Below are 3,258 nucleotides of genomic sequence, written 5' to 3' on the forward strand. Positions count from 1 at the left end.
CTAAGGCGGAAAAAATTCAGACGCCTCCTGGGATTAACTGATTTATAATTAACAATTTTCAAAGTTAGAATCACAAGGTTAGGCAGGCAATAGCTGCTCAAGACCACAATTTATGGATGATCCATGCCCCCCCCCCCCGCAGTTCTTACAGACACCAAAGCTGAAGAATAACATCCACGACATACAAATGCTCCCTCTGTTCTTTTCAATCTCTGCTGGTTACTATTAGACCTCATGCCAACTCTTATCTGGAGACATTGAATGAGGTCTGGCAGGATTCTGGCTTCAGAAGCACAACCCTCAAAAAGTGCACTCCCGTCTTTAAATTTGCTCACAATCGACCCCAGGTTTGCAACCTGTAGTTTGAGGATCTCAGGATTTAAAAGCAAGTTTCTTCAGGTGAAAGCTTGCATTCATGGAGGATCAGGTATTAAGAGGAATGGTCTGAGATTGTTAAAATTATGCGTTACTCACAAGCTTTGCCAAAGCCCGGGATTGAACCAGGGACCTTTAGATCTTCAGTCTAACGCTCTCCCAACTGAGCTACTTTGACTACCCTTTAAAAATGATTGTAGCCCATGTTAAAGTGGCATCATCCAACTTTGAAAATAGCAGCCCCAAATTCACTCCTGTTCAGTCAATCAATCAGGATAGAGCTGAAAGGGACCAAAGGAAATAATATGGTGGTGGTGATGATTTGAACCTGGTTACAAGATTGGCAAACTCATAAATCAGTGGAAAGATTGCTAGAACGATCAGATCACAAAAATCACAAAAATGTAACCCCGGGTTCCATGGATCTCCCCAGGGAAGCGTGAACAATAAACACACACCCTTTTGTACACACACAGCACAAGATTATACAAGCATACAAGCATGGAACTCATCATGCAATGTCAGGATGCACATTCCCCCCCATGAAAACTCTAGACTTTATCAGGTTTACCCAGAAAATGAAGCCTTTGAGAGCAGTTCAGGAACGGCAGATAGAGCTTACTTCAAGGCTTCTGGCCAGTGCATTACAAGGAGCTGCATATTGCACATTTATTTAAAAATTAAATTCAAAAAGCCTCTGAAGCAGCAACATCAGCTAGCCAAATAGCCACACACGCCCCCGCCCCCGTTTTGGATAGAAACCGGATCAAAATAAAATGTCTACTTTCACCTAGCAGAGGATGGTTTCGATCCATCGACCTCTGGGTTATGGGCCCAGCACGCTTCCGCTGCGCCACTCTGCTGGACTGAAAGCAGATGGCTGAGGGGAGGAGAATAGGCTGATGTGATTTGTCAGCCCGTTTCTGCTCTTGCAAAGGCCAGCTGCAGGCATCCTGACGATGCTGGCTGAGCCGAAACATTTCAGCTCCAGCTTGTCATGGAAGGAGCGTGCCAAGCAGTGGTGGGATTCAAAAAGTTTTATTATTGGTTCGGTGGGCGTGGCTTGGTGGGGTGCGCTTTGCGCGCACGCACACACTTTGCATGTACGCGGGCACCAAATGAACACTTTCAACAGTCGCAGAGGCTTCCAGCTCATCGTCTGCAATCTCCCGGTCGCTTCAGCAGCTGCTGCACGGCACGCTGCTGTGCCGCGCAAAGCAACTGCGCTTCAAAAGCACAGGATAAAGGTTTACTTTAGTTCAGTTTACTTTCTTGCCATTGCACCTCGTGCAACGACATCAAACACCGTCTTCAGTGCACATCATGGCCACGAAATAAACACACAGATCCTTCACACTCCACACATTGAACCAAAAACCCCCCAACACCGCACCAACCTCGCACTAAACAACAGAATTCAAAAGAACTACTGCCCTGAGATAGAAGCTGTTTTTCAGCCTATTTGTGCTTGTTTGTATCATCCTGTACCCAGGGGTGGGATTCAATTTTTTTTAAAACAACCGGTTCTGTGGGCGTGGCTTAAGTAGTGGGCGTGGGTTGGCGGTCATTTGACTGGGTGGACATGGCTTGGTGGTCATGTTATTGGCTGGGCGTGGCCAACTCAATATCACTCACATCGAGGCACGCATCTCCTCACCTGGCTTGTGGGGATGCTGCAACAGTCGTAAGTGTGAAAAATGGTCACTTTTTTCAGTGCCATTGTAACTTTGAATGGTCACTCCACACAAGCAAAGTGCCAGCAAAGGAAGGGAAGAAAACTCCAGAGATGTTTCTGAGCAGGAAGTCTAGTCCTGCCAAGAATGTAATAAGGGTTAATGGAGAGGCAGTTTCTGTAAGCAACACCAGAATGTTTTCTTCCTGCCTTCCTTACAGGATTAGGCCAGTAATTTCTTCTAACAACCGATTCTTCAAACTGCTTAGAATGTTAACAACCGGTTCTAGTGAATAGGTGCGAACTGGTAGAATCCCAACCCTGCCTATACTGTCTGTCAGATGGTAATAGTTCAAAAAAAGGGTTCCCAGGATGAGATGGATCTTTGAGAATGTTTTGAGCTTTCTTAAGGCAGCGGGAGCTATAAAGCTCTTCCAAAGAGGGGAGAGGGCAACCCATGATCTTCTGGGCAATGACATTAACCCTCTGGAGTGCTTTTCTCTCTTCCACTCTGCAATTGGCAAACCTTACAGAGGTGCAGTAAATTAAGATACTCTCTATGGTGCAGCAGTAGAAGGTCGCCACATTTCATTCGGTTGTTGTTTTCTGAGAAGTCTCAGGTAGTATAATCTCTGCTGGGCCCTTTTGATTAGTGCTGGTTTGTGAGCACCCCAATAGGTGAGTATGGGAGCCCAGGCGGGCAGGTGAGCCCAACAGCAGAGCAATTAGAGAGAAGCGATTCGGTCTCTACTGCTTATTGCTGATATCGGCTCGGTAGAACCAGGCCAAACCAGTAGAATACCACCACTGGTGCCAAGTGCTGTGTACATTTACACAGATCCACATCATTCTGCAACACATCCAGCTAGAATCGCTTTCTGAGTAAAGACAGGGGTGGGATTCTACTGGTTCAGACCGGTTCAGGTGAACCAGTAGTTCCAGTAATCATTTGGCCTTGCCCACCCAGCCTGGCCCTTTTCCTATGCTTTATTTCCTTGTTTTTGAGCACAGCTGATTCGTGCAGCAGAGCAGTTTGCCATGCATCAGCTATTTTACTCACTGGGGCTGCAACAGAAGGTAAGTATTATAGCTAAAAATGGTCTTTTCGAAATGCTGTGCGCACGCGTTCACCAAACCGGTTGCTACACCGGTTGAATCACACCACTGACCAAAGGTGATGGCTGTATACAGATAGTCCTTGACTCTGGACT

The 3,258-nt window shown here is 46.4% G+C and overlaps 2 non-coding genes across 2 annotated transcripts; both read right to left on the reverse strand.

The window, feature by feature from the left end:
• Positions 1–480: 480 nt before the first annotated feature.
• Positions 481–553, reverse strand: TRNAF-GAA (transfer RNA phenylalanine (anticodon GAA)). The gene has a single exon. It is a non-coding gene; the product is annotated as a tRNA-Phe (tRNA).
• A 613-nt stretch (positions 554–1,166) lies between these two features.
• TRNAM-CAU (transfer RNA methionine (anticodon CAU)) lies at positions 1,167–1,238 on the reverse strand. The gene has a single exon. It is a non-coding gene; the product is annotated as a tRNA-Met (tRNA).
• Positions 1,239–3,258: the final 2,020 nt, after the last annotated feature.

The sequence above is a fragment of the Notechis scutatus genome, chromosome 2, assembly GCF_049901735.1.
Source record: "Notechis scutatus isolate UNSWTSFEM ecotype Mainland chromosome 2, rNotScu1.2, whole genome shotgun sequence".
Taxonomy (NCBI): Eukaryota; Metazoa; Chordata; class Lepidosauria; order Squamata; family Elapidae; genus Notechis; species Notechis scutatus.